At 44.9% G+C, this 21,060-nt stretch overlaps 1 long non-coding RNA gene across 1 annotated transcript in view; it reads left to right on the top strand.

Annotated features, from left to right (window-relative positions):
- Positions 1–20,622, top strand: part of LOC116808493 (uncharacterized) — a 35,708-nt gene extending 15,086 nt beyond the window's left edge. Inside the window, exons 2-3 of the long non-coding RNA XR_012056428.1 lie at positions 12,441–12,563; positions 19,296–20,622. This is a non-coding gene — a long non-coding RNA (uncharacterized lncRNA). The remainder of the gene's footprint in view (positions 1–12,440; positions 12,564–19,295) is intronic.
- The last annotated feature ends 438 nt before the right edge of the window (positions 20,623–21,060 follow it).

Raw genomic sequence — 21,060 nt, 5'->3', positions numbered from 1 at the left:
ATGACCTTTGCTTTGTGTTTGTGAACTTTTGCTATCGGTACCCTAGGGGCTTAGGGGAAATGAAGGATATGAACAGAGATATATGGGTATGTGTATGGTGTGACTATCATGTTCATTAATTGTAGAACCATATGTGAAAAATATTTACATACATATTTTCTTTTCCCTTCCTGCATTAATATCAGAGTTACAGACACTCTGTAATTTATCAATTAGTCTTTATTGAGATTGCCTCTGGCAGTGCAGACCTTCAAACAGCTTTGAATGGGTGCTGCTGATGGAATCTTCTGTAAATGGATGATGTTTCATCTCCTGTTGACTCATTGCCTACAACTCCCTAGTTTGTACAGTAGCCCATGTAATCTCTACATCTTTACAACACCCCACTTGGGTAGTGTTATGAACAAAACAGCCTGGCCTGGACACTTGGCTCGAACTAAGTACTGACATTGAAATGTTAATTAGCTAATTGCTCCTGAGAATCACCTACCACTTCACCCTCACTACCATTCTAGGACTGGGATGCAAAATAGGGAGACCAGTGGAATCATGGGAGGGGGTTTTGGGGATGAAAACACCCCTAAATGGAAGGCTGGGCACAGTGGAGGGGGCTGGATGGGTGTGCTGGTTGGGGAAAAGGGAACCACAACTCTAGTCTGTGTTTGACCTGTCACCATAACCTGCAGAGGACCAGACTGGACTGGGCTGTGGGAAGCAGGAGCAAAGGAGTAACACTTCCTGGTGTTACCAGGGGGGAAGGAGAGGGATAGCTGCTGCTGGACATCAGATACAGGCTGCACACCTCTTCACCTCCAGCTACCAGTGTTGAGCCCCCTGCAAAGAGCTGAACATAAATAAAGGCATAGACCCTGCTCATTTCAGGTAGGAGACTGCACATACACAAGTAGCCTGTGTTCTGACTGGGCACAAGTACAGGCTCACTGGTCAGCTGGCTGCTAACGGAGTGTGCTGCAGTTAGTTTTTTGCCCCACTTCCAGAACTCTGTGGAGATACTGATTTGGGTTGCAATACTTGATCCAGCCATTCATTTTCTTGAAACTGATTGCATGAGGTTTTTCATGGGATTTAATTGCCTGAGAGTTCTGTGAATTGGACTGCAACTAATCACAGTGTTAAGAGGGAAACAAGGAGAGAGGTGTGTAGGCAGCACACTCACATAGTCTTTCTTTCCTTGAAAGGTAGTCTAAAGAAAAATATTTACTTCTTTCACCAAGCAGAATTTACTTGGCTTAAGACTGAAGTTAGGCAAGATTCAGACCTGTAACACTAGCAGTCATTGAGTTTGGTATCTCCCTGCAGGTGCAAAAAAAAAAAAAAAAAAAAAAAAAAGACAGCTTTATCTTGTTGGAAAGCTATTTTCAAGGAATTATAATGGGGAAAGAGTTGATGTGATTTATTCTTTAAGATTAGTTTCCCCCCCCCGTTTCAGCTAACCATTTCCATGTCTGAAATAACTGACCTATATAATAGCATAGTCTGTCTTTTAGGAGGTTTCTCTGGGCATTCGCTTCTAACTGGATTTATGGAGTGTGTTTGCAGAACACAGAGGCACACCCAAGCTATCTCTCCTTGGGTTAACTCAGGTTAACCCACTGCTGTTGGAAATGTGATCAGCACAGGTAGCTGCCTCAGCAAATACCCCATTCCCAGGAATTCCCGCTGCTTCTGCTGCAACCCATCACTCTGCGTGTCCCTTTTCCTCCTCTTCATGTGAGCTAGGTTAAAATTAGTACTTCTGCATTTCTCCTGGGCAGAAAGGTGTTTGCCTTTGGCTGCAGGTCCCGTTCTGCAGCTGCCAGGGCAGAAGGCAGGTCCATGCGGGGTGAGCGTGTTGAGCACACGGGGTATGCGGGGGCAGCCCCCAGCCAGGCACGGCACATCTTCCACGCATGGAGAGGCTGCACGGGGCCTCTGGTCTGTGCCTGCGTGGAGCGATGGCTCAGGGCACATGCTCTCCATCTGTGCATGCCTGCAGTGAGCGCACGTACCTTCCCCCTGCCTCAGGGTGAAGTGGCTGTTTGCTGGGGACCACCTGGCATCAGGCGTATTGTCAGAGCTGTGGTGGCATCAGGAGGCTGGTCCTTGTGACAAATATCCTTGTTTGTCTCTTTTTCCTCATGCAGAATTTTTTGATGGAAAAGAGGAGCATCCCCAAAGGTAGTTCAAGTGCACAGATCTGTGATTTATGTGCTGCTTCCACGATGGGCTTAATCCCTGGGTGTATCAACACTCCAGTCCCAGAAGGGACTGTGGTACAGTACAGAGACCCTACAGCTCCACTAACATCCTGGCTTGGGTGCTGGGAGCAGTCTGGCTGCAGTGGCATTGAGCTTGATTGACAAAGATTTGCTGTGTTTGCTTTATCATGTAGAGTTTGGTTTTGCCTTGAATCAGACTGTTAATCACAAATCTTTTCATTTGAATTCAGTGTTCCTTTTGTAATGGCATCTGGATCCTGAATAGGTCATTGAGGTGCTGCTACTGCAACAGTAATGCCAGTAATAATAATAACTGCAACTGGAGGATCACAAGTGCACCACAAAGTACTTGCTTCTAGCCTTCAGGTGGATCAATACACTGACCTTCAAAGTCAAGGCATATTTATCTACTGAAGGTATTTTTCATATTTATTTGGAATTTTAATGTGGTTTTATACTTTCCTTCTGCTAGCTCGGCAATTTGTTTGTGGTACCAGGGTATGTGTGTGGCTCAGCAGGTAGAAGCATTCAAAATATCCTGTGGAAAAGGTTTCAGAAAACGTCACACTTCTTAAAATGGCTGCTCTGTAGCACACATGTCTTAGAAGGATAAATGGTGATAAGCGATTAGAGATTTGTCTGCAGTGACCTGCAGATTCATTCAGAATGATTCATTGACAACAAGGGTGTGTGAGCAAGTGCAAAGAAAGCTGTGCAGCTTGGCCTGCCTGTGAGCGTGCCATCGACCAAGGAGCTCTGCACTGTCTCCCTGTGCCCAAATCTCATTTGCAAAAGCCCCAAAGTGTGGCTGTTCGAGTCTGCTTTATCCTCCCTGGCCCAGATGTCAGTCATGCTGGTGGGTGTCACATAAGCAGGACCCTGTATGGGATGCATTTTGAGCAGCTGGACTAAGCTTCAGCTGGTCATGACTGTATGTCACGATCTGGGTCCCATGGGTGCCTGATCTGCAGAGGATGCTGGTCTGTCACCTCTGTCTGCTGCTTCAGCTCAAGCAGCTTCAGAGACTCACTCTTTATATTTTGGAGACAGACACCATAGTCCTGAGGGGGAGACAAAATGACTGTTGGGTGCTTGCATATATTCCTTTTTATACGTGGCATTTAAAGCATAGATAATGTACTGTGCAATGCAACCTGTATGTGCATAAATGGAGCCTGCTTTCAAGCTTCAGTGGTCACAGCAGCCTGCACTCAGCCTTTCCTTACAGCATTGCTAGTCCCTGGCCCTGGCCAGAGTGCAGCACATTCCACTGAGGAGTGAGATTTCACAGTTGAACCCCCCGAGGTGGCCCTATTCTCCAGCCTCCTGTTGTTGCACAATAAGGGATGGGGTGTCTGACCAAAGCTGCAGCTCTCATGTTGCTGGCAGGGAGTGGAAATGGCAGCAGCATGATTTCTAATGAAAGTGCCCCATGACCTGTTCTGTCCAAAGCAGGATGCCATCCCCCAGGGGCCTCCTGCCATCCACATCTCTGGGCTAGCAGGGAAGCTTTTTGTTGTGGGCTTGTGACCCCCAAAATAGATGGATTTTCCATATTGCATATACAGCCTGCTTTCTCCTTTTAGAGTATGCAAAAGATGTGCCAGGAGCCGGGTCTGCAGTGTTCCCAGGAAGCTGCATACATGGCTGCATGTGTGGCAGTGGGGTGGAGGGCAACAGGATGGGAATGGAGCAGAGGGTAGAGAAGAACAGCCTTTCTGCCATGCAAAATCTGTCCTTCCTCCTCCCCTGTCCTCTCCTCTTCCCTTATTTTTTTGTATCTCCACATCTGTGCAGAATTTCAGGCACTTGAGGCTCCCAGGAGATAGCATCATTTTTGTGTTAAGGATGCTTATTGAATTTGACAAATGATGATTTATGACAGGGCAACCCGCATGGGGCGCAGTGAGGAGTCTCAGTGCCTCGTCACAGACCAGGATTCTGTTTCATTCCCATCTCAGCTCCTCTTTTGCGTCTCGTTGGAGCTTAGAGCAGATCAGACTCGACAGATGCTGGGAATATATTGCTTAGCTGAGAGAATGAGTTCAAGAGAGAGCATGACACAAACAAAGAGAGCAGAGTGAGAAACTGATCTTCCCATGTCTCTCCCTTTAACCCATGACCACACCTCCAAGACCTTGCAGGACACTCAATAAATAAATTAACTTTTAACTGCTGTAGTAGCCTGGGGTTTGATTCCAACTTCACTGAATATTCTGCATGTCATGATAGCCTAAATTCGGTTTGTGGGCTGCATTTGCTGTCTTCTGGGCCAGCTGAAGGCTGGATCCTCTGGATGCAGCTCACTCAGATCTGCAGCAGATTTTGCTACTGTCACCTTTGGCCATTCCAGTTCCACTGTGCACCTTTGACTTCCACCATCCTCACTGTTCTGGTCGTGGAGCCCACACACAGCTCTACCTCTGCACTTCAGTCTTTGCTGCAGATGCAGAGAAAGTTAAGCCAGACCAGGTCTGGCAGGACTCAGAAATGGAGGCTTTGTGCTGCACTGTGTGGCTGTGGCCTTGCTGATTCCAGATCTTGTTCAGATCTCTGAGCAGCTTTGCCACTTCTGCCAAATGTAGATCCCAACTTGACAGACCTGGCCCAGGCAGAACCAGTGGGGTTGTTTCAGAACCCTGCTGCTGGGGCTGTGAGGGCTGGGAATCATGGTGCAAAGACACATGAGAGAATTCACGCAAATCCTGCTGGATTCACCAGGGTTGGCTTACTACCAGCCTGACCAGAGCTGGGCTCCCTTAGAGCCAAGCAGGTGTCTTTCCACCATGCTCTGAGCACAGTGAAACTCACTTAGTTCAAGCACTATGGAGATGCAGAAATGCAACTCATATCTGGCACTGTCCCCAAGATAATAAACTCTCCCAAATTCAGAGTGCTGGGAGGCACAATGTGGAGACACTTGAGCAGTCCTTTTGGGAAGCAGCCCAGGTCCAGTAGGGTTGATGCTGAGCCAGAGCTAATAATCCCTGCTGGACCTAGGCTGAGCTTATGCAGAATGACTGGGTGTCCCTGCACTGCATTTCCAGCACATCCTGTGGGCCCCACATTAATGGGTCTTTCCGCTGTCTGAGGTATATCCCAGCCCCCTTATGTTGGGTCATGGAAACGTGACAGTAATGTCTCAGGCACACAACACATGCACCAATCCCCTCAGAGACAGCAGTTTGTGAGAGGTAGTTGTGTTGGAAGGTCTGGAGGGAGGCACTCCTCTGCTGGCAGAGTGGTGAGGGGGAGGCTGGGCAGCACATGGCTGCTCCAGATGGAAGCCATTAACCAGGAATGTCTGTGATGTGGTCTGGAGCAGTGTAAACAAGGCCCATGAATTATCCCGCACCTTGTAAGCAGGGCTGGAAAAGATCCCCTGTCATCCTCTCCTTCCCTCCCTCTTCTATCTCCCTATTTCCTTTTACCTCCTCTCCGTTATTCCCCATATTGCTGTAGACATTTCTTTATTTCCATGTGTGGCTAAGTAAGGCTGTGCTTTCTTCAATCCTTCTGCTTTTAACCCATGCTATTATTCCTGAGAGAAGGGAGAAGGCTAGAGCTGGAGAGGGGCCAAGGTCTTATGAACCACCTCTGAGCTAAATCAGCCCTTGGATGAGTGAACACAGCTCACTGGCATGCTGGGCACATTCATTGCTTCAGACACTCCTGCCAGCAGCAATACCCTCCCAGTCAGCCTGCCAGAGACTCTGACTAGTCCCTCAGCCTCCATTGCTATTGAGTGGGCTGACTCCTAAGAAAGGGGAACACCATCAGCTTGCTCGGTCTAAACCAACTCAATATTCTGTCACAGAGCCTAAAACACAGTTTACAACAGCACTAGTGAAGTATCCTGTCTTCCTTAGGCTCCAGAGTAGTGTGTTTCAGATCAGCAGAAAGCATTGAGGAGAGAGTAGATGGGCAGAAATATCCTTTATCTGATAGGTTCTGGTGCACTGGCTAAACTGACCATACTGGATCCTCCTCCCTATTAATAGCTGCTTCTCCAGACAGCAAAATCAAAACAGGTTTATGTTTATACATTTCAGCAATCCCAGCTAGAAGCTCTAGAAACTATAAATGTTAAGATCTCTTTACTTACTATTGAAACATAGCTATTTCTGGCAAGAAAGAAGGAAGTTATTTAACAGAGCATAGCAATGCTATGCAACATTTGAAGTAGAAGGATGCTGCATCCAACCATCTACGATATGTAAAATTTAGGAAGCTAAACTAAATTGGTCAAATTGAAATACCAATTAACACATGGTTCTCCAATAGAGCCATGTATTATTTTAGGTTCAGAAAAGGAATTTCAGTTTTGAAAACCAGATGAGTCTTCTGGCTATATCGTGTGCCCAAGATAGAACTGGTTTGTGCGGTCACTCCTTACCACCTGCTGAACTCGCCATGCCCTATCCTGTAGGATATATTTCCCTTAGACTCATCTAAAAAGGTATCATCCACTCAGACACCTCTACGTCTCAGCCCTGATGGGAACACTCGCCTAAGTTAGACTGCTTCAGAGCAAACATCCTGAGTGTCTGCATTTCCAACTCTGCAGTGCAAATTATTGATTTGTTCCATTTTAGCCACCCAAATGCAGAGTATCTCCATGGGGAAATGATCTCCAATGCTTCTGGACAAAGCCCCACCACTCCCTGCTGCTAGGACGGATGTCATCTCTCCAGGACAAAGGATGGGACATGGTGGGCCCCCTGCAGTGACACATGTCCCAGGAAGCTACTCAGCTTGGTGGCAAAATGGTTTTTGACGGAATCTAATATGGATGGCAGTACCTCAGAAAGCAGATGTCAGAAGGAATAAGCCCTGGCCAGCTAGACTGCTGCATGATTTAGACAGCAGCCTAATGGCTATTCCTTACCACCTCCAGGAGGGTGTCTCTGCTAATAGGGCTTCTTCCTATCAGCAGCCGTTCTCAGTTTCTTGAACAGTAATAAAGCAAAACTGGTTGGGGAAGAAAAATGTAGATGAGAGTGGGCAGAAGTCCAGACCTTTTCCAGTGCTTTTGTGAGCACATCCAGCAGGTCACATCTACTTCTGTGTCATGGGACAACCCAGAACTCAATTATTCTAGCAATCCCATGGCCTAATCTTTTTTAGTGAGGTTACTCTGTACACTTTGTGGATGCTTGTCCTACTGCCCACCTCAGAGCCAAACAGAGTAATGTTGCTATAATTCAAGTAATTTCTGTGAGTTCGGTTAGGATGTACCATTTTACACCAGAAATTAAAGTGGCCCATTTATAAGATCTAGGCTGTAAAATAGTCTGGATCATCTCTGATCACTAGCAATATCTGCCTGGGAAAAGAGTGGCAATCAGATATGATAAATACAGTATACACAAGAGATAGAAGTTTTGTATTTTTGAGATTGCATCCCTGGTTCAGTGAATTTTCTTTCCCTGTAGTATGCAATGTACTCATGGCCAGATGGATTATCTGCTATTCTAACTGTCCTCTGAGATGTCATCAACTGGACACTGCTAAGACTGGCCTCCATAACAGGTATTCCCAGTTGATCAGTTTTGGTCATGTTTTCAGAGATTTTAAGGACAGAACAGATCATCTTCTCTGTTTTTTTACATAATGCAAGCCCTGATTTTAATTCAGCTGGGGAACACACTATTCATTTTCACTTTCAAACATAATAAGGATAAAGTATGTCTTTGCACAGTCCTTGTATTTAGAGCTGGAGAAATCCTAATTGGTCTCATTTCGTGTGTCTCCTGGGGACCAGCAGAGGATCATTTCCTTTACTGAGTGCAGATATAAGTTCTAAGTGATTCAAAAGATAGAGCTTTCACTGCTTTCCTGGAAAAATAATAATCTCCATCTGCAAAAAGATCTTGCTTATTTTCTCCACTGTTCCTAGTATTATCACTATAAACACAATAATTCAAATCTCTGGAAATGTTTTCCTCTCAAAAGAAGCTACCAGCTTTCTCTGTGTACTGTCTCTCAGGGATTTTACAGCATTTCCTTAACTCCAAATTAACTTTAACATCACTTTGACTTTTTTTTAGGTGCAAAATCCACAGATCCTTGTATCCTCCTCTTTCTCGTTTTCTTGGCCACCTCGGGGAAGTCCTGTCTGTTATCCAAGCTTGAACCCTCTGCTCCAGAGCATGCTCAGCAGCGAGTAGCTTGCTAAAGTACCAGGTCTTGGGCGTCTCTACAGCCGGGAAGCTGCTGCCTCCCACTGCCTACATCAGTGCCAGAGATACTGTCTCCATGGCAACAGAGAGCTTTTTTTGTTTTTCTGATGAACAGTTTCAAGGAATAGAAAAAAGCACATCTGGAGTTGCCTTATCAGCTGCTCCCTGCCCCCCTGCCTGCCAGAGTCAACAAGAGACAATACCTCAGTTTTAGCAGACCGGGGCTGAACATCCCAGGAGACAGAATGAAAGCAAGTGAGGTGTACAAGAGAGAGGAGTGTATTATTGATTTAAGGATGGCTTTGGGTTGGTTACCTTACTGTTTTCATGTTAGGGGCTTTTCATGGGAGTAGCTCAACCACACCAGCCTGCTGTGTATTTTCTATCTGTTATGTGTTGCTGAACATCTGAGCAGGACTCACTTTTGTATCCCTCATTCATAAAGGCAGTTTCTAAGTTTCTAAGCCGTTTGTTCAACCGTACTTTTCTTATGGGATAGAAAATTCTTATGTATTTTTTGGGGGTCAGTGCTTCAAAAAAGTTCTTTAGAATTGTCATTATTTTCACTTTCTGTGTCTAGTTCTAGGAACAAGTGTTTTGCCACTGTTGTCTGCTGTGTAAGAAAGCCTCTTTTTTACAAAGAGAAGCCATTTCTTAATGGCTTCTGGGTTATCAAACAGGAAAGCTGTTACTGTCATATATAACCCACTGTATGTGGTTTCTTTAACTTCTTCGACTCTTATGGATCATTTTTTGGTCTGTTCTCAGAAAGGAGATCAGGTGATCCTGTTCCTTCCCTGCCTCACACCATCCTCTTTTGAATACAGCAGTTCTAGCAGACAATTTAACAAAGAGGTGATGCTGGCTGGCTGTGTCCAGCACAGGAAGAGGCAGAGGAATTGGGCTCCCTGCCATCAACCTCTAACTTCAGCAGGCGGGATGTGGGAAAAAGCAAAACCCAACCCCAGCCAAATAAAGCTGGCCTGCAAAAGACCTTCATTCCTGAAGAATTTTTGAATTAAATACTGGCTACAGCCAGCCAGATTCCACTGAAAATGACTATGTCAACTGGTTTTAAATAACAGTCTTTCATGTATGTGCTTTTTATGTTGTTTCCTATTGTCTGTTGATTTCCCCATAGACACCGAGAAATTAAATCTTTTGCTCAACACATTTTTGTTCCTTCTTACTTTGCAAACAAGGATTTTTGAGTCTGAGTAGAAACAAGATGGCTGTGTATGCATTGCTCGCCTTCCACTCCCCAAATGGCCACTGGGAGGAGGTGACAGCTACCTCTGTGCATCTGACAAAATCAGTGCCTCCTCTGGTTTTCTGCACACCTGTGACTCATTCCTGTAGCAATCCCTATTACTCTTCCTATTATTTTAGTAGTGCTGTGAGAGTCCTTCTGTACTCTTTACAGAACAAGCCAGTCCTGACTACACTGGGTTTCCTTTTGTAAACAGGCAATTCATTTCCAAACCTTCTCCTAAGAATGCCAGATCCAGAGTGCAACAGTAGTCGCAGATTGCAGAATTATTTCTGTAAGTAACCTACCTCCAGTGTTGAGCCAGGAAATGAGAGTTAGTCCCTCCTGGGGACACAATGCCCTTATTACACTGTATGAGAAGAAGTCTGATTTCTTTGCGAAAAAAAAATGGAACAACTAAAGCTGCCTGAATCCCCCTCTCTGGAAGAAAGTCTGACAGAGACTTGGAAATGGCAGCTACAGTATTCCTTGAAAATACTGAAAGCAAATGATAATGAGAACCAGCTGGAAAGAATGAAATCTTCCACATGGTTATATGTGCCATCTGTATTGGCTCAAATTGTATGGCTATGGCCTGAAAATAAAGAAAGATCCTTTACAAGCACCCTTATGTTCCGTTCCATTGCAGTATGGATTTTTTAAAATGCCCCACAGAGTGCTCTGAGATACAGTGCAAGGCTGTCTTCCCACAGCATGAGCCTGTTGATATTGGTGTTACTACATCACCTAAGAATTAGTGGCTCTCTTGCTGCCTGAGCAGGTTTCTTGTCCTCAGGATCAGCAGCACATGATTCAAACATTTATGTAATACTGCAGGTCTTGAACACAGTTGTCTTCCATCTGCATCTGCTTATAATATAACATTAAGTAAACATAATGTTCTTCTGACTTTTGAATGGCAAGGCCCAGAATTGTATTAAAAGATCTTCAGGGCAAATCTGAAGCCTCCCTTTAAACCTGGCCAGCTTTGCCTGGGCCTCCTCTGCCTAGAGAAAGGGCCTCAGTCATGATCTGCCATTTGATCTTCTGATTAATTTCAGCATCTTGGACTTAAGGGAGCAGTCAAGGACAAAGAACAAGGAAGGGTTCACTGCATGGCCTCTAGTGCCATAATCTGGCAGAAGTTGAGTTTTTGAATGTTTTCTAATATCTGAATTTCTTTTGTTTTTTTCTTTTTCTTTTTTTTTTCAAAACTGCTTCATACCTAAACTGTTCCCTGGGGTTTGTAGTAAAGTCATCCATAACTACCAAATCATACTTGGAGAGGGATGCAAAGCTAGGAATGTAATTTGTTTAAGTTTTTCTCACTTGCTCTGTCAAATACTTGTAAATACTTAGCAAGTTCAACAAACCATAGTGGATTAACTACCTTTAAATTATTAGAGTTCATACCTAACTCACAGAGACACCAGTGCAAAAGTGAGCTGAGAAACAGTTTGAAAGATGACAGGTTCATGGTATCCTTTTCATAGCAAGAAAGAAGCATATCAATACTTGCTAGAAGGACTCAAAGTGGAAAGTGAGAGCTGTTTGGAGAAGAGAATAGACAATACAATAAAACCTTCTCCATGGTGTGAGAAGGTAGCTGGGCTTTCAAATACAAAAGCAGTTTCTCTTTCTGCCAGGAATTAAAGTATATGTTTTATATTCAATTATGCCTTTAAGTATGTAGTCTGGGCTCTGACGAGGAGGATGGTGACCATGGTTATGATCATTAGTTTTCTACTTTGCAGCATTAACTGATTATCTTTGGAGTTCAACCTTCTTCTTAACATCCTGACCTGTAGGAAAGAGCCTGGCAGCAGCTACTGAGCATAGAGGAGTCAGCACCAGGGGACAGCAAGGGCTTGTGGCTCCTGGGGATGGGAGTAGGGAGCTTTAGGGAAAGCCAAGGGCAGCAGGGCAGGGCCTGCCAGCCCAGGCTCACCCCACTACCCCAGCAAAGGGCACCAAGGCAGTCCCAGTCCTGGGCATTTAGCACCTCCCTGGGAATGGGGGCAGGCCTAGGCTGGGCTGCCATGTCAGCTCCCCCATGGAAGTTGGAGACCAGTGTCCTGTGATGTTCCTGGTTAGGACCCGAAATGGGGTTCTGGGCTATGGGCACGGTGAGGGGAAACCCAAGTGAGGGTGTTGGGACCCTTGCACTCAGGATTGAAACATTGTGAACTGTTTAAAAACAGCATCAGAAATTCCATACCATTTTTCTAGTGTGGGGTCACCAAGTGGCTGAGGCTGGATCTGGACTCCATGAGCATGTTTCTTTCCACTCTTCCTTTAGCCTCAGTGAGCTTGGTCTGAGTTAGTTATGTATACTTAAATCTTTGATGCACCTGTTTTGTGTGACTTCACTGTCAATCCAAAAGGAATAGGGCCTCTTCTAAGCGATTTCCTATTGTAAATAAAATGTGCTCCTCGCACATTTTCTACTGGAATGTAGAAAGTGCCTGTGTAGCACCGAACAGTATCATACAGAGGTGCTCAAAATTAGTAAGAGACCTAATTTTAGTCAGGAAATAAAAGTATCTGTGTACAGTGCATATATTTAAAATGGAGGCTAAGAAGCCCAGCTGTGCTATGTTAACATGACTGCATTGCTTTGGGTACTAGGGTTGACTTGGACCTCTCTTAGTGGTCCCATATGTTGAATACCCCACAGACACTTTGGTTTATATTTCTAACTGCCTGCATCCCTTGAGTGCTTTAAAGTGCTTCTGATGCAGAAGAAAGATACCCTACGGAGTCACCCCTTTCTCCTTCATGTTTTCACAGCTCTGGTCCTGTGTGAAGACACCAGGGGCTGACAGAGGTTCTTTAGCAGCAGCACCCCAGTGAATCACTGCTATGGAAACAGCCAGGAATTCTGTGTATGACATCTGGAGAGCTTCCAAAGAGGTATCTCTAACTATATTCAGCCTAGGCCATGCTCATATCTGTACGGTTTCCACTGTCTTCTGCCCAAGGTGCCATGTGCGTGAAATTGTTCAGACTCCTGTTTTGATGAGAGAAGGCCTAACCAGTTGCAAACTAATAATAGCCAAAATTTAACTGTCATCATTAAAATATATATATATATATACACATAAAAAAAATTAACTGCTAGTAAAAGAATGTAAAAAATGGATCGTGTCAGTAAAATACTTTGGCATTTCATTGGTATAAATACCCAGACTCCCTAAGCACTTTCAATGCATAATCCAGATTTACTGCCTTTTCACGATGCCTGAAGTGGTAGATTCTTTAAAGCTTGCAATGACTGACCATAAGCATGAATTTTACAAATCCAGAATTACAAATTTATAGTCTGAGTGAACGCTTTTACCACGTGCTTTAGAGATTTACTGAGGTCCTCAATGTTTGAAATGTTTTTGTGAAGAAAATTAAAATGTCACTTAAAAATGAGAATATGACCAATAAATTCTTGTTGGTTTTTGGAGGTCAAAGGAAAAAAATCTATTGGTTTGCATCTAAAATTAAAGCCCTCCCTCAAAGAAAAATAATTTTCCCCCCTCATATTCCCTCCTATCTTTATAGTTGATTCAACTTGATGAGGGTTACCAGGCCAAGAAGTTTAAACATGGAGGATGAAAAATATCAAAGCTTCATTCAGCCAGGAAATGCAAGTAGTGACAGGACAAACTTCCCCTGTGAACATGTTGGTGCTTTCATTCACTCAGTTCTCAGCTTCCTAGACTACTGCATAAAGTTAGCTATTAATTACATGGAAACCCTCTACCTCAATTGAAGAGAGCATAACAGCTCTCACAGAGCAGAACAGTCATCACCTTTTAGTACCAAGAAAACCTGAACTGGTGACTTACGCAGACACCACGTCTATACCCTTCTAGTGCAAGGAACCATATTTCAGACTTGACTCAGCTCATCACCTCCCATCCTCATAGCCTCAGATTCATGCTGAGACTGACTGCAGAATGATGAAAATAGCAAGACAAGGCATTTCATGTTCTATTTCTGATCTGTAAAGAAAAGCAAAGAATGAGAAATGTCAGGAGTAAAGCCAGCCTTAGGAGATAACCTCTCTCCAGACAAAAGAGATTTGAAAGCACAACCATCTTTATTTTAATGCCTTTCTGAATAAAACCTCTGAATCTCTTGATGCATAGGCCACCACTAATGTGATCAAATCATACTCAGGCTGTCTGTGGGTTTCTAAAGTACCTATCACTGCCACAGCTAGGTGACAGATTACAAGAATTAGAAGAGACATCACTGCAGTTCCATTTATACTGTATTTTCTGTCCCCCCTAAGGCATTTTAAGATGGATTCTCTGCTCTCTGCTAAATTTGCTTTGCAGTGGTTATAGAGCATAGAGAGAACTCAAACAGGCAGGAGGTTCCCACAGGAAAACTCCCTCAGTACGAGAGGTCTGTGCCAGTTGTATAGCTGTGTCTTCTCTGCTGCCTGTCCGTCTACTCTCAGCAGGAACAGGATGAAACAAAATGCTATATTACAACAGATCTTTCTCTGGTACAAGGTCTATTATCTTGTTTGCACTGGTGGTGTAAACTGGAGTATGTGATTTATTGTTATAGCTTCCAGTTGGATAAGACAGCTAAGATTTGGACATCTGCCTCTCCAGCATGCATTAGTCAAGGGTCAAGGTCTCTCATATTCTGTTTTGCAGGAAAGCAATGGGGAAAGACACCCACTGTCTGTTTGGCAAATTACTTCACAGAAAAGGATTACTGCATGCAGACCATGTATTGGTCTCAGCCTGAGGTCGAGCTAAGCTGTTACTTCACTGGAGAACATGACAAGATGTTCTCATGGCTTAAGGTTTTCTGGCTCAGGAGATCTTGCCTCTGAGGATGGTAAAATAAAATTTAAGGGCTTCCCTACCTCAACTGCTTACAGGAAAACCAATCATTATTTTTTTTTTTTTCTCTTGCCTAGGTTTTCACACAAACAAGTCACAGATACTTTTTCCTGCCTATTGTTCATAATCTCCTCCTGTCCCCATAAACTTCTCTAAACCAAGCCAGCCAGCCTACTCATTGGAGATGGGTTAATTTCAGTTTTCAGTGTTACCTGGATTTATAATCTGCCTGCTGTGCTTTATAGAGTCATCGTGGAATCATAGAATTGGTTTGGGATGGAAGGGATCTTAAAAATCATCTAATTCCAACCCCTCTTTATTAACTAATAAATTTGTTAATTTATTTTGCCTTTCACTGCTATGGGCAGTGACACCTTCCACTAGATCAGGTTGTTCCAACCTGTCTGTGAACTCTGCCAGGGATTGGGCACCCTGTTCCCTTGCCTCACTACTCTCTTGTAAAAAGTTTCTTCCTTATAGCCAATCTAAACCTACCCTCTCGCACTTTAAAACTGTTGCCACTTGTCCTGTCACTACATTACTTTGTAAAAAAGTCCCTCTCCATTCTTCTTGGAGGCCCTTTCATGTACTGGAAGGCAGTATGAAGGTGCAGCTGAAATTTCTCAGGTTTTATTAGTCTTCTGTTTTTTCCCACCTTGCTCCTTCTGGGCCCTGCAGCTGGTTAGCCAGAACTCATCCTGTACTTACTGCAGCCCAGAATGCCTCAGGATGTTCCTTCTCAGTTTCCCAAGCCCAGCTCCTTTCCTTGCATAGCCAGCCACTTTGTACAATCAGCTGAGGAAATGTGTTTAGCTGCTTCTTAGAACCAGCTTGACTTTTGGCCTTACTAAACTCTAATTGGCCTTCACAGAGTATCAATGTGTTCAGCATTAGAAACCTGACAATCCCTAGCCTAAATGTATGCACGGCTACTTCATACCCATTTGTTCTTATGCCAGCGTTGTCCTTTATCTTTAAAGAGCTTTTTTCTCCTCCCCATGTGTTCATCCCCTGAAGTATTTATTTATAGATTGCAATTATATACCTCTTCATTAGGGTAAACAAGCCAGACTCCTTAGTTAATTAACATCTGGTGAATGATGCAAGGTCAAGCAGCATGGATGCCCAAAATCTGCCTCAGTCAGGGCTACATTGAGATTGTCAGGAGCCAAAAAGGACACACCTAATTTTTACCAGAGTTGGTTCTAGCTGCCCTCCTACTTAATGGCAAGTTTTAGTTCAAACTGTGATCAAGTCTTCACTAGCCAGTCCTCCATTTTATCTTTAAGGCAAGGCAGATGTGGGCTACCTTTGATGCACCCTGTTCCATCCTTCTTGACATATCCAAGTGGCTGGGTAATCCACCTTAATCACATTGGGGGTTATTTTTAAAGTACAATTAAGGAGTGAAAAATAAATGAACCTCAGTTGCTTGTTTGTTCTAAACATGTCCAGACAAACACATGGAAATGTGTGAGAGGCAACTGTACTGCATCAGCTCTAGGAGATGGGCTGGAGGAGTTAACAGGGCTTTTCCATCTCTAAACTGCAGGACTGTTGTAATTCATCATTTCTATAGCACCATAAATTATATGGCACTTTGCAAGCACAGAAACAGTTCTTGCTTCCCTGAAGTAGCATGACTCTCAGGACAGGGTGCCTGGCTGAAGTGTGCTCTTCCCCAGGAAGGCTTCCACTATGAATACCATGCCTACAGGGCTATGTGACAGTACTGCCCCATTGTCCCATCAGGAGTGGGAGTAAAAAAGCTGGGGAAGGCAGAGGGCTTTTTTCCTAGCTCCCCTGTATCACAGCTGGATTTCTCGTCTCTCCATGGCCTGTTTTAGTATTGCCTGGATGGAGAATAGGCTTCTTGGGGCTTTGATGCAGTCTGGCTGTCCTCCAGCAATATCCACAGTACTCCCTCCCCTCCCATATGCTCTCCATTAACATCCTCCTGTCTGCTGAATAAGGAAAGAATAACTCTCCCAGCCCCAGCCGGAGCCCCTGAGCCAGGGGAGTTCATCAGTCAGACTGGTTTCTCCTGAACCCAGAATAGGCCTCGTTAATGGGCCAGGAGGGGATTTTTTTTTGCCTTTCAGCTTGTGGCTGCCCTGAGCCAGAAGTAGAGTCAAGTTACTGTGTCCGGGAATCTCAGCTATTCCAAGAGTAGGAGCAAGTGAGCTGCTGACTCAGGAGGTTTCCTAGTGTTTTCAAGCGGGGCTCAGTCCTGTCAAAGCAAACTGAACTGTTGGCCTTGTCTTCTTCTAGCCCCTGGACAGGCATTAACAAAAGTCACAGTTGACTGGAACAGGCTGGGGAATTGATCTGGAGCAGGACTATGGATCATACTTTTTCCTGGCATGAACACAGATCCTCGCAAAGACATATATTAGTCCTCTACTCTTTTTTACTCCTCTCCTTAGAGGGCAGTTTAGTATAGTATAGATATCCACAAGCTATGAGGCAGCTTAGCTTTATTTGCATAATTTTCTAAAAGAGAAGATAAAATCAGAGGGAGAAACAGACTTATGAGACAAAATGTTTCATTGCAAATCAGTGTTAAAGGGTCAAGAATCCATGCCACCCTGAGCCATGCTGTCACCCAGAGACCACCTTACTTCTATGTTATGTAAGGATGCAGGAGGATCTTTCCTGTGTGGCTAAATTGTCCTTTGGACTTCCCAGAGCCTGGAATGGAGTCACAGGCTGTGTCTGGAACAAGCAATTAGAAGTCATGCTGAGTTCAGGATTCTTGTCCTCATTTCAAGTCTGCCTACGTGCTCTTATCTCTTCTAAAGGAACCGGTTTCTAGAGGTTAGCAGAGAAGACAAATCTACTACAGCAGTTCGTTGCATTCACCCCTCATGAAGCTGTGCACACTCCTTTGCACAGAGACTGAAGTAATTGAAGAGTATATGCTCCCAATTTTGCACCCCTCCATCTCCCAGCACTTCGTGACTCCAGCCAGCCTGTTATAACCTGTCCCCTCTCAACCCCTGCAAAGTTCTGCCAGCAGAGAGTCTCAGCTCTTTTCTTTGAGGTCATGTTAGTCTTTACTTCACTGCCTCTGACTGTGAGCTGCATTTTCTTACTGTCCTATTCCCTTCTTCAAACTCATTTCACCAATGAAAAACCAGCCTAGTATATAAAAGGCAATTGGTGGAAGCTGGTGTTTATAAAACAGAAGGTTTCTTCTGCCTGCAGCTATTGGCATGTCTATCCCAGACACATGCCCTAAGACTAGGATCTGATACAGGGACAAAGAAAGATAAGAGCTTCTCTTACTTGCCTTCAGTCTTGAGGATACAAAGGTCCCCAGTTTGAACAGCTAAGGAGCTCTTGGCTTGTGGCCTAAATGCCACCTGTTTCTGCACTACGGCCAGATGGGTAGGACACCTGTCTTAGCCAGCATCTGACAGAGATTTCCCTATGTAAGGAGAATTTTCAGCTACCTTTTTGAAGGACTTACTATCCCTTTAGAGGTGCCCAACATCCCAACAGTGACAAACTGCAGCTAAGGCTCTGGCCCACTTACTTTTGGCATGCTGCTTGTTTTAGGGCAGGAGCTCTGGCAGAGGTTCACAGACGGTGCCTGGGACTTGTGAGGGGTACAGGGAAGCAACCAAGGAGGAAGAGCCAGCTCCAGGACATTTTATTTTCTAGAAAAATGACAAGTGCTGATTTTTCTCCCTAATTTAACACACCATTTGGATTAGGATAGGAGTCCTATCTACAGAATTTGTCCATTGAACAATGTCCAAAAAAATCTAGGTGTCTTCCTCCAAAATCTTTGCATCAGAGGGGACTGAATCGTTTCATGTCAGCTAACCAGGGTATGATCAGGTATGTGGGACTGGAATACAGTAAAAATGAACTGCAGAAAGCAATACCTGTAAGAACAGATTTCATTTCACCTGCTTGCTACCTATGAGACAGTGATCCCTGTAAAAAAGGCAGGACAAACCTGCTCTGATAAATATGACCAGATGAAATAACTTATTTCATAGTCTATCATCTAGTTCAGTGAGTCACATGTGGTATCTCTAGAAAGTTGGTAACACCCTAGAAATCTGTAACTTAATACATATTTAACTGAGGTCTTGTCTCATATTTAATAGCAACTCCAACTGGGCTTGCATAACAATCTAGAGAAGGGTGGGGACTGCCAACATAGGCTTGAATAGAGCACTAATAACCCTTTAGTATCCATGACGCCTAAGAAAAAATCAGCAGAGCATTTGTGTTTGTAGCTAAGGCTTATTTGCAAAGCGATAGAAATGTGATTACCAAGACAGTTGTATTGGCTAAAGAGCTGAGAGCAAAGGATGGACACAGAGTGGTGGTAGGGATATCCTGAGAACAATGGGTTCCATGTGAGGGCAACATTCAGAAGAAGCTGTGAGCTCCAAATGACCAGCCCAGAGAGAAAGTCTGTCTTGAGAGTTTCAGGATAAACACAGCTAAACTATGAGGATGCTTTATCTTTTCAGAGAGACAGAGCCCAAATGCTGCAGTGTTTCAGGCAGCCAGAACAGCATTTGCTGCGTAATGTGAAGTATTTAAGTACACATGGGCTTCATGGTGTTTCCTGCCAATCTGCAAAGTACCAGTGTGGTGTCTTGTAGTGCCAGGAGCTGGATGAAGAAGAGGAGTTTCCCAGTGGGCATAACCTAATTGCTTTCCTACCTGGGGCACATGGCTGAGAGGCTATGGGGAAATGCTGAAATGCCACACTGTCTCTTCTGATAAAATGAATAAATGTATCTTCCCCTTCTCTGTCTTCTAGAGAGTACTGTACCTTCTTCTCTAGCTATACATCCAAGGAAACATAAATACTCTCCAAGTTCCCCAACTGGCCTCAGCTCTGCAGACCAGGGGCTGTGACAGAGTAGTACAGCATGTAAGGACTGTATCCTGTGGACTGCCCTTCCCTCTGGATGGCTTCCTCCCCATGTACAGAGGTGACTCCTGGCGAGGCACTCATACAGCTGCTTCAGGTGAGGTACATGCATCCACTTGAGTCTCTCCTGGAAAATCTCATGCCTTCTTAAAGGTTGTTCACACCCATCTGTATGCATACACATGTAAACAGCATGATAGCACATTAAGACACAGTTATGACCTATGATAATGGCAGTGAAACATGAAAGCTTCTTTCCTCATCCTTGTTTTTCTGGTTTGAAAGACCAGGGTGTGCCTCCATGAGTGGAGGAAAGAGGGGTAGGTGCTTCTGTCAGTTCAGCAGCCCTGTTCCAGCAGTGGCAAGGCAGATGCACTGCAACTGCTTCTATGCAACTGGAGCTTTAGGTCACTTCTGACTCGAGGAGGCATTTATTGTCACTGGTAATTGTTACTTCCTTACACAAAGCAAACAAAAATACCTGCTGCACCAGCACAATCACCTGCTGTGGTTTAGCCAGGGGGAAAGGGGTGGATAGTACGGCCCAGCTGATGCAAGAGAGTGCTCTGTGCTACTCCATGCTGCTTTGTGCCTTTTGGGTGATTAGGGACATGCAAAATGTTTCAGACAGCACCTTAGCCAGTTTTCCTGAGATATGTGTACACCCCAGACTAATCATGGGAACTGTCTGAGATAAACTGAAGTGCTTATAGTAAGTGACTTGAAATGCACACGAGAGGGACATGCATGTGTCCCCTCCCTCCCAGGCCAGCTGGGAGGGTGGATAGAAGGGGCTGGGAATGGTGAGGGGGAATGACACACTGAAGATGACGGGGATCCAGTGCCCCAGGCGTTCTGCAAATGGCTTCCTTTCGTCTGAGCACAATGAGCTTGTGAAGCGAAAGGAGACAAATGCCGTTTGCAGAAGAGCAGGGATTTTTTTTCTCCTTATTGCAGGCAGGACCAGCTGCGTTCCAAACCCGTGACTGCAGCAGCCATGACCCCTCCGAAAGGAAATCTGAGCCCGCGAGCAGTTGTGCTTGGGGAGGGCCGGGCTCTCACGTTTCTCTGTTTTGTTTTGGAGCCTCGGATAAATAGTGAGCTTGCTTTTTCCCTTCATTTCTTTTCTTACTTTCTTACTTTCTTTTTTTTTCTTTCCCTCTGAATGTATTTCCACAGCCTCAAGGAAGGAATTTTAAAAAGAAAAAGAAAAAAAAAAAAAAAAAAAAAAAAAAAGAAAGAAAAAGAAAAAAAAGGTTCTGGCATGGGAACAAGTATGTTTCAAATTACAGAAAGGATGTGAAAGGTTCAAGAATTTGAGCCCTGACTCCGCCTGTGTCTGTCTCCACCCCCACCCCCCGCCCCATCCCCCCGAGCGCGGCTCGCATTGTGGCTGCTGCGCTGCCGCAGCGCGGGGCGGGCGCGGCTGTGTCCCGCTGGGGTGCGGGGCCGCGCCTCCCGCACCCTGCCCGCCTCGCCGGCTGCTGCCTGCCTGCCTGCCTGCCTTCCCGAGCTTCCAACCACCCTTTTACCAGCTCGCAGCTTTCAGCTGGGGTTTTTTGTCTCCCAGGGTGTGCATGTGTGCGTGTGGTTTAGCTAGGTCCCAGGAATGTGCCGGGGTCCCACTTCTGAGGGCGGAGCGCCCTCTGCT

The sequence above is a fragment of the Taeniopygia guttata genome, chromosome 5, assembly GCF_048771995.1.
Source record: "Taeniopygia guttata chromosome 5, bTaeGut7.mat, whole genome shotgun sequence".
NCBI classification, from domain to species: domain Eukaryota; kingdom Metazoa; phylum Chordata; class Aves; order Passeriformes; family Estrildidae; genus Taeniopygia; species Taeniopygia guttata.
The sequence above is the reverse complement of the archived record's forward strand: the minus strand, read 5'-3'. Positions and strand labels throughout refer to the sequence as shown.